The sequence below is a fragment of the Thalassophryne amazonica genome, chromosome 7, assembly GCF_902500255.1.
Source record: "Thalassophryne amazonica chromosome 7, fThaAma1.1, whole genome shotgun sequence".
NCBI classification, from domain to species: domain Eukaryota; kingdom Metazoa; phylum Chordata; class Actinopteri; order Batrachoidiformes; family Batrachoididae; genus Thalassophryne; species Thalassophryne amazonica.
The window spans coordinates 68,560,462-68,573,108 of NC_047109.1; the positions used below are offsets into that span (position 1 = coordinate 68,560,462).

The following is a 12,647-nucleotide window of genomic DNA, read 5'->3' on the forward strand; positions in this document are numbered from 1 at the left end:
CGTCGGAGGGGACGCCGCGCTCTGAGCGTCCTTAAAGGGGTCTTTAAAGCTGTAGTAACAGACCTTATTCTCTGTGAAGCCCGTAAAATTTTCACCGAAAGCCAGATAAATTTTTAGAGTGGTTTCCAGGTGCCAGTCTCTAACAGCTTCTGAAAAAATTCTGATGGAAAAAAGTCCTTTTCATTCCGCCATTCCAGACAATGAAAAACCGACGAGGGGGCGGGACCACTCCTTCCCAAGGCGTGCTCACAGGCGAATGACGTCACCGACAGGCATGGAAAAACTCACGCATGCGCACGAGGGTTCAAGCATGTCTGACGTAAAAACATATGAATGAAATCCATATAGTTTTTGAAAAAAATAAAAAGGACCATTACTTTATTGACAGACCTCGTATATTTTCCACAAACCAAGAGAAATTTAAAAGCACTGTCTAAAAGTGGACCCACAGCTAAATTAAATAGCTATTCAGCCTGTCGGTAGCAGTATGCACCATAGAGATGTGTAGTTTTGTCGGAAACCCAAAGGATCGCACCCCTGCTTCAGCAACACCTCCGCAACGCTCCTAGGTGTGCTGATGGATAGCGTACACTTCCATCTTTCAGCCATCCACCATCCACACTGGTCATAGTTTCTGGAAAACGCATGCGGCGGTAAAGCTGTCCAACCAATGACAGCTCGGCTCCCTGTTGTTGACATGCATGCCCTGCTTGTCCAAAGGAGAAAGCCCTGTTACGTAGAACACAGAACCTGTGCAAAGACACAAAAACATCTGGAGAACCAAGCAGTAGCATGTTGTCACAAATAAAATGCCCTGTGTCTACTGGATCTGTCAAACTATATGTATGTCACACACTGTTGGTTGGGTGGGCCTCTGACTTACACCCCCAATTCCAATGAAGTTGGGACATTGTGTGAAATGTAAATAAAAACAGAATGCAATGATTTGCAAATCCTCCTTCAACCTATATTCAATTGAATACACCACAAAAACAAGATATTTAATGTTCAAACTGATAGACTTTTTTGTTTTTGTGCAAATATTTGCTCATTTTGAATGGATGCCGCAGCAGTTTCAAAAAAGCTGGGACGGGGCAACAAAAGACTGGAAAGTTGATGAATGCTCAAAGAACACCTGTTTGGAACATTCCACAGGTGAACAGGTTAATTGGAAACCGGTGAGTTGTCATGATTGGGTATAAAAGGAGTATCCCCAAAAGGCTCACAAGCAAAAGATGGGGCGAGGGTCATTCACTTTGTGAACAACTGCATGAAAAAATAGTCCAACAGTTTAAGAACAATGTTTATCAATGTCAATTGCAAGGAATTTAGGGATTCCATCATCTACAGTCCATAATATCATCAGAAGATTCAAAGAATCTGGAGAACTTTCTGCACATAAGCGGCAAGGCCAAAAACCAACACTGAATGCCCTTGACCTCCGATCCCTCAGGTGGCACTGTATTAAAAACCGAAATCATTGTGTAAAGCTGGCGTGCCCAACCAGTTGATCACGATCGACTGGTCAATCACCAGCTGAATTTCCAGATTCGCATGACACTGGTGCTGGTAAAGGACAGAGCTGCGTATAATGGATTGATGCAGAAGGTGGCAGCACTGCACCTATAAGGATGTCGGCTACCATTAAACACGATAAAAGAAGAAGAAGGCTGCTTTGACCTGAGTACACCATTGTAAAAGCAGTTTCAGTCTTTTTTGTCATGGTAATGAGTCATTCACGTCATCAGGGGAGTCGTCCGTCCCATCAATAGAGGGACTGCTGCCCTGTCATTAGGAGGATGTTAACTAGAGCACAATAGGTGCTAATTAGAGCTATTGTTTAGTCACTAGCCTATAGCAGTCCTGCCTCTCAGTAGGAGGGGTCTGGTTAGGTTTAAAACTCCAGCTTTTGTGGCTTAGGTTTATTCTTCTCTACAAGAGTCAAGACAGAAATCCGACTACCAGAGCAAGAAATTTTAGCTGAGGAAGCTTCTGCAATTTGAATCAAAACGTCCCGCGTCCAAGCTACCCAGTCCACTCGAAGATTCAAGCTTCTTACTATGGAAACTACCACCTGGACAAAATGAGAGCTCTTCACAGAAACTCATAGACTGATGCAATTTTTTTCTTCTTCATGATGCATTGTTTGACATATTACAGTAACACTTCGCTGCAACATATAGTCCAGAGAAATATGGTACACTAGCTTTTTGGTATAGCAATGCAAATTGTCTCAAGGCTGAAATGCTTGAAAAAACCTTTGCAGAGTTGTTTAGAACTCTTTGTTGATATGAGAAAGCTACCTGAACAGTCTCAACACAAAAAATCAAAATTTCTTCCAGCTTTCAGATAAAGTGATAAAGCTGGAGGTAAACATCACAGCTAAGAGGCAATTGTACTATAATACAAAAATGGTAGTCCGATATAGGCGATCGGGCCTGTTGGTAGTTCAATTTATCCCCAGATTACATAACTTCAAATGGGTGAGAGTCTGGGACTCCCCATGGATGGGATGCCAGTCCATTGCAGGTTACTCCCCCAGCCAAGGCTGGTGCCCATTTATAGTAGGGTGGACTGGGACAATGCTTATGTCCATGGACATAGACAGGCTACATGTTCAGAAATCAAACCCAGGTCTACATATTGGATAGCCTAACTCATATCCACAGTCACATGATCTGCATAATACAAAGAGAGGGGAAAAACTCCTGGCTTACCGATGTCAGTGAGGGTGAAGCAGAACGCGGTCAACCGGTCCAGGTTTTTATCTTTTGGACCATAATTGCGGATGCCAGACAACAGCTCTGCTCCACAGGCAGGTCGAGGATGAGGATTGGGTAACGAACAGTCCCATCATGGAGCCAACCCGCATTACACCCAGTCCAAACCTTCCGTCCAAGCTGAAAGATCAAACGGTAGACTACTGGACATTAACCTGGTTAATACAATTGATATTGGAAATTTACGAGGGGTGACTGAAAAGTTTTGAGTTCAACTAAGAAGAAACCACAACTGAATTAACATATTGCTTTATTTTTCAACATAACCACCATGTAAGTCCACACACAGTGCCTTAATACAATTCTCATAGAAGGTCTTATCCTAGAGCCCTAGGAAATCATCCACTGCAGATATGACATCATTATCAGTATTATAATGAGTTCTAGCAAGATACCTTTTCATGTTTGTAAACAGATGGAAGTCCAAAGGAGCTAAATCAGGGGGGTAAAGTGGGTGCGGAACAAGTTTGAAGCAACTTTCATGAATGACAGCTATTATGATGCCTGACGTGTGGATTGGAACATTGTCCTGGTGAAACAGAATTTCAATTTATTTTCATTTATATAGTGGCAAATCACAACAAAATTGCCTCAAAGTGCTTCACACAAGTAAGGTCTAACCTTAGGGCCCTGTCCCACTGGCGTTTAGGAGGATTTGCGGATAGAATGCGCACAAAAGCGGCCCACATCCGCCAAACAACCGCAATAACTGTGTAACATTCCTGTATGAGTCGGCCGCCATCCGAACATGTCCGTGATCATCCGCAGAGGCACGCATGTCCGCAGCCAGGATTTTTGAGCAGCTCAAAAATCCTGCTGCGGATGAGATCTGCATCACTGCCTGAACACATACTGAAGACATACGCAGGACATACACAACCAACGCGCCGCATATCCCTGTCATCCGCTGATATCCGCAACCGATGGGTCGGCGCGGCTTGGCAGCGGACCGGGACAGTGTGCAAAACAGATATGACGCGTGCCCAGCACGGCCACTCACGGTTGCAAAATGGTATGTCGCGCATGCAGACTAGAGCATGACACGGGAGTAGATTTTCACTCCCGTCCCATCCCGCTCCCAGAAAAAAAAGTCCCATTATGTCCCAATCCTGGACTGGAGTAAAAAAATAAATCCCATCCCAATCCCATCCCGCTCCCACTCAAAATCAGTCCCCACTCCATCCCACTCCCGTATGTCTCATGCCGTGATGATCATCAGGGACTGAATATAGTGACGTGGAGATGTCTGGAGTTTGACTGAAGATGTGAACAGTCCTGTCTCTGGTAGCAGCCTGTGAGCAGGACTTATGTCTCTTTTGGCCTTTATTTCACATTATGACAGAGTTTTTGGAGCGAGCAGCAGCAGGAACGGAGTTTCTTTTTCTTTTATGTTACGTGCGCGCGCACGTGAATGGAGGTTATTTTACTTATTAACTACACAGATGTATAATAACAAATGGTGACTGGTTTCTAAACAATTATGACAGAGTTTTTTGGTGGAAGAGCGAGCTGCAGCAAGCAGCGGAGTTTCTTTTTTTTTTTTTTTATTGTTTACATGTGCGCCGTGAACGGGACAGTTGGTCCTCAAACTGGGTCCTGCAGAGGCGGAAGGACCACTGAAAGCCGTCATCCAGACTCAGCTCCTGCAGCAAATGATACTCTCTGTATTGGGAGCTTTTCACAACTCGTCCGTGTGATCAAGGTCCATCATGTTAACTTGACTGACAACCGGAGCTGGCGAGCGGAATGGAAGCTCCTCCTATTTGATGACGCACCGGGGCAAATTTTCGCAGCAAAAGCAGAGCGACACCCGGGCGAAGGAGGCGCGTCCGTCGCCACGTGACCCCGCGAATTGTAGCGTCTGATCGCGCCCGGTGTGAACGCAGCATTAAATAGATGAAAATCATCATCTATTTTTGGCATTCCCGCTCCTGTCCGCTCTCGTTCATTTTTATTCCCGTCCATCCCAATCACGGGATTGATAAAATTTTGACTCCATCCCGCAGGAATCACGCAGGAATCATGTGACCCACGGGAATTCACGAAAAATGTCATCCTCTAATGCAGACAGAGTGGGCACGGATGAAGCAAGTGCATCACGACCGCTGTGCCCCTCATGTGGGCGCCTCCGCGGTCGCCTTCGCTTCTGTTCCCTGTTATATCCGCTTTTCTTCCTCATGTATTCGCTGATCCACCCCGGGACATTTGTCATTTCCGCCCACCTTTGTTGCGGATGCTCAGCTTTTGTCTCCTCATTTCATGCGCAAATCCTCCTAAATGCCAGTGGAGAGGGCCCTACCAACCCCTAGAGCAAGCACACAGGCGATAGTGGTAAGGAAAAACTCCCACTGATGATTTGAGGATGAAACCTCAAGCAGACCAGACTCAAAGGGGTGACCCTCTGCTTGGGCCATGCTACAGACACAATTGACAAAAACAATTTACAAAATGAATATACAGGAAATTTTGTCGGAGTACAGGACGGTGGGTTGCAGAAGGAGACACCACTCCCATCTCTGGATGGTGCAGCACCTCAAACAGAGAGAAAAAAAACAGAATCAGGCATTGGAAAGACAACAAATATGGTATAATTTGTCAGCATTAACCAACAAGAAAACAGAAGAAATATTACGGTGATCTCCGGACACTAACCCTAGTGGCCGGCAGAACAGAACATCTCATCTGAGCAATTCACACTGCTTCTGCTTTATTTTCTCCTGCAGTTGTCACAAAAGGGAAATGTAATAGGTCCATTGATGGTCTGTCCCTACTGGAAATAGTCCTTCATTATGATGCCTCAGCATCCCAGAAGACAGGCCATTACCTTCTCAGCAGATGAGACAGCTTTGGCTTTCTTCAGCAGGGGAACCCAAATGCTTCCATTGTTTCCACTGTTGTTTGGACTCTGGTTTGAAGTGATGGACCCAGGTCTCATCCTTTGTCATGAATTATCACATGAAGTTATCCGGCTCTGCCTCAAAAGCCAATGGTTCTGCCTGGACGTCTGGAGCCTTGTGGATTTCTGATCGGCCATGAGAAGCCTTGGGACCCGTCATGCTGAATGTTTCATCATTCCCAGTTCTTCCACCAGAACCGAATGAACTCTCTTCTGGGAAATGCCTACAGTACTTGTTGTGACGGTTACTTATGCTTCTGTCAGCGAGGACCATATCATGGATCTTCTAGGTCATATCGGACAAAATGACAGTCATGGGTCTTGCTAATCATGTTCTGCCCCTCTTGAATTCTGCTGACCAGTGTTTAAGTGTAAGATGGAGCATCCTCCCCTGATGTCATTGCCGTGTCCTCATAGATCTCCTTCAGGGACATTCTCTTTTTCGTGAGATACTCAATAGCAGCACAGCCACCAGCTTTGTCCATTTTGCCAAGCTGACACACCCTTACTCACTTCACTGAAATGAGTCAAAATTTCACACATTCTGAAGGGAAATGTTGGGTTCTCAGAATGCAGAGATGGAGAACCACATCCTACTTTTCTGGGTCAGGCTCAAAACTTTTGAATCACCCCTCATAAAAAATAAAAGTTAAAAGCTCATGAAGTACCTCTGTATAGTTGATTGTATGTGGCTAATGTGGCATCTTGTTCCGCACAAGCCTCCTTAGCCTCATGGAAAGTAAATTTGTAGTGGCCTTTTTGACTCTCATATGGGAACACAACTCCTAAAAAACAGCAGACGTATTTTAAGTGTTTGAATTTTGACAGTGATATGTGACTTCACACTATCACCATGAAGAATAGCGATTTGAACCAAACTAAGCTGACTTCAAAATATGGATGCTACCTGTTACAACCAGAATGTGGTCATCTTACTGGGTGTGCACCAATGATATGGCATAGCTGAAGACACCTATTTTTCCGGAAGAGCATCTGGTGCAACTTTAATGGATGAGGAGCAATGTATTTTGGTTAATCTTATCGACATACTGTTATTTCCATTCACTGGTTTAACATTTCCTCTAATCTCCCTGCACTTCCCAAAATGCACCACTGCACCAGCAAAGTTCCAGCCTTTCAATGCAATGTAAACAATAGCTAATGAGGATGTGGATGACATTGATTCAGCAAGTTCACAAGCGATTATGATGATGACAAGTTCTCCCAAGTTGAGAGGGTTACCTAGAACAGGTGTAGTACCTGTGATCTGTGATGAGCTTCTGCCGTGCCTCGATGTTGTCTTGTTGTCCATACTTCACAAGGTGTGTTTACGCTGTGCCCTAAATCAGAACTCTGCTAAAACCGACCTCTCACGTAAGTCACAGACAGCGAGACAGCGCGAGATTCACAACTGCGAAACAACGAATTAATAATCTAGATAACTTCAAAAACCATAATGATGCAGTTCTAACTGTTATTTGCTCAAAATCATTTTGAGCAAGATGTTGGTAAGGGCCCCTAAAAACACAGTGCAAATTTGGTTGAATAGTACATTAAGTGCACATGAAGCAGGAATCGTATACAAACTGTGTAATTTCGTAGCTGCCTCTAACGCCTTGTACACCTGTTGCTACAACTATTTGCACACACCAGCAGCAGAGACAGAGTGTGCGCTGTGAGAGCCATTGAACACTCTCGCAGCAGGTGTCAGACAAATTCCAGCTAACACGCACGAACATCGAACACTGCTTGTTTGGCACTTTGAAAATGTGTGGCCATTCAGCCCAGTCTCACATTTTTTTCGTGCTACTTTCACGAAATGAGTCAAATTTTCGTGATGGGGTTTTTTAAACTCACTATTCCTAACCCTACTCCTACCCCCAACCCTAACCTTAACCATAACCTAATGCTACTCCTCGCCCCACCCTGATCTGTCATTCTGGGCATCCCAGCTGGACAGTACTGTGTTTGGACGGACATGGACTAACAACTGACCACTGTGACGCGCGTGTCTTAAATAATTTTGCTTGCCTTGACACAAGTCTCATTTGACATTTGAATAAAGGTTGAGAGTTCTGCAATATTACACTTGATCTCTGAGATCTCTGCCTTCCTCCTGTCTGATGTTTTTTCATTTAAAAAAAAGGTTTGTCATTTTGCTTATTACCTTCAATCCTCAACTTGATGAGAACATTTTCATCCTCTATACACTGATTAGCTCACATCTATATGTGCCACCATCTTCCAGTTCCAAATGGCTGAGTTGCAGCGATGCATCCATGGTGTGAGCATTCCGAAGTGAAGCCCGCTGTCCTAGGTGGCCGTAACGTTTGAAGGCATGTGCATTGGATATCATGACAGTGTTCACTGGTGCTGTGAGGTCTTCTTCCAGCTTGATCCATTTGACTTTGTAATTCCTGGGTTTAGTTTTCAAGATGCAGGCAGGTGATGTTTTCCCCTCTGCGGCCAACGACCTCTGCGTACACAGGTGGCTCGATGAATATTTCAGTTGACTGGAGCTGCAGGTGAAACACATCATGGCATTACAGTAAATACGGTCACATTTTCGTGTGGGTTTATATTGTTTGCTCTTGCTTTCAACTCTCAGTCAGTGTTGTCAAAATTACGTTAGCATCAAATGGCCAATGCTGCTGTAATTTTCATGTGATAAAAAAAAAAACAGCCCAATATGCTTGAATTTCATTTTAACTTAACAAGAATCAAGAGCTGACAATTTCAGGAAAAACCTCAGCAGAGCAGGTAATTAGTGGCCAGAGTGTGTACTGTGTGTACTGCAGGTGTAGCATGGGTGGCTTAGTGGTTAGAGCAGCTGCCTTACAGTGAGAATGTCCCAGGTTCACTTCCCACCTTGTCCTTTCTGTATGGAGTTTGTATGTTCTCCCCTTGTTTACAGGGTGGGCCAATAAAATGTTACCACGTTTTGATCAAACACAAGTTTTTGAAATGAGAACTTATTTGAAAATTTTATTTACAGACTTGTAACAGAAGCATCAAATTAACATTTGATACCAAAGGTTTCCCACTTTGTCTCTTGTTTTCCGCACAGTTCAGTAACTGATGACATGTTCAATCCATGCTCCTCTTTTTTGGATTACAGCTGCAACATGCACATTGAAGTTTGTGATGACACTGCCACACATCTCAAGAGGGATTCTCTGAATTTCCTGACAGATGTTGGTCTTCCAGGCCTCAATGGTCTGTGGGTTGTTGTAGTACACTCTCGAATTGTACGAATTAAAAAAATGGTAACATTTAATTGACCCACCCTGTATTTGGGTTCTTTCCATGTGATCTGGCTTCTTCTCACTTCCAAAGACATGTAGATTAGGAAACTGACTGTAGGTGGGCATGTGTCATGTTGGCTGGCAGGTTACACTGGTGCCATGACCCGGATAAGAGTGAGCGTTTGCAGGTGAGCATCACAATGCTGTGCTTGGTGTTATGTGTCGACGCGGGTTGAGGAGCGACCTGCGTCTGACGGAACCCAGCGCTAAAACACCAGAAAGCGGTTCCATAACAAAACAATTTATTTCCCCCTTTGGTGCATAACAAAGTGTACAAACAAAAAACTGCGTCGGTCTGGCGGAGTGAAGGACGGCACGCTCTCCAGCGCCCAAAAGGATCGAAGCCCGGCGCTTCTGGACCCACGTTCACCGCCAAACACCCCCCAGGTGGACACGACAAACCGACTCTGCGAAGGATAGAAAAGGTGAGGTAAGTCAGCAGCTACAACTAATATCCTTCAAAAGGCACACACTATCAGCAACACATTCAGGTCCGAATTCAAGCTTTATGTAAATGAGCAGCTTCTCACAACAGGTGGAGGATCATCAGTCCGCATGCCACGGCAGTGAGAAGTGAGCTGCACAACTCTCATCAAAGTTCAAATATACTGCGTAACAAAATACCAAGTTACTGTTAACAATTATTCAGATAATCAATCACCTCTGATGTGTGCTGACAGCATGTGTCCCTCACCCTTCCTCCTTCACAGGCACGATGTGTCAAACCCAGGCACGGTCCTCAGCGTCTCACAAACGAACATCACAAGGTCGAGTTCCCGGCAATTCTGCTTGAATCACACGACTTAAATGCAGAACGCCATCTCATTATCTGCTTCACGCTGAAAGTCTTAAGGTTGCATGTGAGCACCATCCACAGGTGCTGCACATCATGTTGATGAGGGTGAAGGACTCTTCTGCCAGCACCTTCTCCACAGACAATAAATCAGTTTGCATACCACCTGGAGAGCAAAGAAAAGAAAAGAACACCAAAATGTCCAGCCACACCCCCCCAACACACAACACTTGGAAGGTGAATTTTCTGTTATTTGTTGAAAGTAGGGTCTAATAAGATAAGATAACATAGATTGGTCACATGCAATTAAAATTTAAATTTATTTTTTTCTTAAAACTGATCAACTCAAGGTTGAACAATGACACAAAAGTGATTTCTCACATTCTTATACATAAGTGCCAATGATGCATGAGCCAAAAGGATCTTACTGATAGACTTTACATTAGGTCATTGAAAATAAATTGTTAGCATATTAATAGTGTATAACAAATTGTTTTGAAACATCTTTGGTTGAATAACTCCACTGTGATTAGAGTGTGAATATAGAAATGACAGAGGAATAAGTTGAAGGCAAGAGAATTTAAAATGTTAAAAAAAAGCACCCTTAAAGCCTGTCAACAGAACATGAATGAAATGATGTGCTTCGAAATTTTGGAGCTCAGTACCATTAACAGTGACACCTCTGTGTTTATTGTCAGATGTCGTGAACTAATGATTTTAGTTTTAGTTTTAATGTAAACCTCCATTTTCAGAAATATTTGACTTTGCATATTTTTTAGTTGGTTGGCATGATGCTGTGCAGTGATGGTGCTCTCGCCTGGTGAGAGCCAACCTGTGCCCCAATCTCTGTGTACATCGGAAAAAGTGTCATGAAGGGCATATGGCGTGTATGTTGAGTTTCAACATTTTCTGGGGATGGCATCCAAACTCCCTGTGGTGGGTTTGGTGTTGGTTACTTTCATAAAGTTTGAAATTTTGAGGTCCAACTCAGACAAAATTATTTGACTGCATGGTCACTAGGAATGGGAACAAGACTGAGTAAAGTCGAGTCCGAGTAAAGGGTAGAGCAACATTTTGGGATTGTGAGTGGGCGAGACCAAGTCAATACAGAGTCTTTACAGGAGGGGGAGACTGAAACATAAAAAAAAAAAACAAGTCTGACCTTACATTCTGCACTGTGCCTCTTTTTCAAATTTGTGCTGTAAATGATGTTTGTGTGATTGACGAAACCGGATTCATTCATTCATTGTTGGAGCGCAGTGAGACCAACAGATTCAATAAAGCATTGCATGATGGTTTTTCTCATCCAATATACCTCCAGTCACATAATGTGAATTAATGTATTAATATGGTTGTTATCATTTTTAATTAATAAGTATATCATTCTAGTCTGAGACTGAGTAGAAATGCTTTCAATTCCAAGATGACACAGAGTAACTGAAAAGGTAGTCTCAAAACCAGGTTTGATAATCGTGTATTATATAATGGCTGAGTGGATACTTGTCATTTGATGTCACATGACATGGATTAATTTGTCCCATTTATGTTGCATTCGAGTGCAGTTTGGTTCCATTTAGAGTGCAAATTTGGTTCCATACGTTTGGTACCATTGCACTCTGCACACGTGCACACACACACACACACGCACACACAAAACAAATCCACTGTGCTGTCTGGAGGCTGTTGGCAGGAAGTTGGAATGAAAAGCTGGACTAATTTCTGACATGATTTTTTTTCGCTGCACTGAAGATGTACACAGTCTTTTTTTTTTTTTTTTGGGTAGTACGCGCGCGCCCAAGGGCCGATCCGATTGTGTGTGTGCATGCGCGGGGGACAACGACTCTACGGAGACAATATGATTGAGCTAACTGACGCTGTTAATTCTTGTAACACACACACACACACATACACACTAAGCTGTCTGGATGCATGAAGACCTGTTCAGATGAAAAGCTGATGTGATTTTTGGCTGGAGTGAGGAACTACACAGTCTTCTTTTTTTTTTAATGGAAGTCTGGAGTCAGTGCACAGCATCACTGGACTACACGTCACAATTTGGACTTTAGCAGCAGTGGAACACCAAAATGCAAGTCCCTTTTCTATTGTTTATAAATTAATAAATATCAAATGGCAATGATCTATTTTAGCCATTACATAAAACAAATAATGAATGTTTTTACCATTGAACTCATAAACATCCATTATTTGTATACTATAAGACTAATGGTTGGGATGTTTGCTTTTTTTTTTACCTGTTTACCTAAACTTGGGTAGAAAGTCAGTGCTCTAATTTATCCGACTGTTACGACTGAGGCTCAGAAGCCACAAAAAAAGTAAGGCACACACGGAAGCGACAGACTTTTCAAATCCTTGGTAGGACATTTATTTTAAAAAATAAAAAGAAAAGAAAAGGAAAGGAAGGCGTAGCGGAATAAGACAAAAGACCAAGCCAGGACCAAGCGCACGCAGCCGGTTCCCACGCCGCAATCCAGAGGAGGAAGAGTGCGAGGGAGAGAACAGAACTCCCCCCTTTTATAGCACCCAGGGACAGGAAACAGGACCAGCGCCTCCCGGTGGCTGAGACCTCAGGACACACAACACACACATTAAGACAGCAGCACAACAAACACATTCAGATGGCAACAAGAGCCGTCACCCCCCCCCCCCCCAAAACACAGGTCCTACCAGGACCCTGTGCAATGTGGCTCCTATAAAGGGGCACGCAACAAAGATTTTCTGCTCCTTTAATATGTATTATGTCCAAATTATACATTTGGAGGTACAGAGACCATTGCACCAAATGCAGATTAGGCGCCTTAACAGAGATCGTACAAACAATAATTTTGGCACCACCACACAAGTACAATTCAGAA

At 43.6% G+C, this 12,647-nt stretch overlaps 1 pseudogene; it reads right to left on the reverse strand.

Annotated features, from left to right (window-relative positions):
- Positions 1 to 303: 303 nt before the first annotated feature.
- On the reverse strand, positions 304 to 9,016 carry LOC117513458 (annotated as a pseudogene).
- Positions 9,017 to 12,647: the final 3,631 nt, after the last annotated feature.